The sequence below is a fragment of the Penaeus monodon genome, chromosome 15, assembly GCF_015228065.2.
Source record: "Penaeus monodon isolate SGIC_2016 chromosome 15, NSTDA_Pmon_1, whole genome shotgun sequence".
Taxonomy (NCBI): domain Eukaryota; kingdom Metazoa; phylum Arthropoda; class Malacostraca; order Decapoda; family Penaeidae; genus Penaeus; species Penaeus monodon.
The window spans coordinates 25,947,075-25,947,354 of NC_051400.1; the positions used below are offsets into that span (position 1 = coordinate 25,947,075).

General features: G+C 41.8%; 1 protein-coding gene across 1 annotated transcript in view; it reads left to right on the forward strand.

Annotated features, from left to right (window-relative positions):
• The window catches only part of LOC119582281 (homeobox protein 4-like), a gene marked incomplete at its 5' end in the record, with an annotated part of 10,272 nt that overhangs the window by 9,733 nt on the left and 259 nt on the right, over window positions 1–280 (forward strand).

A 280-nucleotide genomic window follows, 5' to 3' on the forward strand; every position in this document is an offset into this window, starting at 1 on the left:
AATAAGAGCAGATCAGAAACGCGTGGGCGTCGGAGCGTGTGGGACGTGTAGGCGTGCGTGGGTGGCCGTGTGGTGCAGAGGAACCTTTTGAATTCCACATTCAATGGCTTCTATTCATTCGTAATTAGCGTTGTATTGCTGGATAATGAGTAAAAAAAAATCCCATACACAGACAGACAGTCAAAGACAAATACGCACAGATGTACACAAACTTCCCTCAGAATTTAAACAAATTCACAAACACAAATAAATACATAAACGCTAACCGACACAAATACAT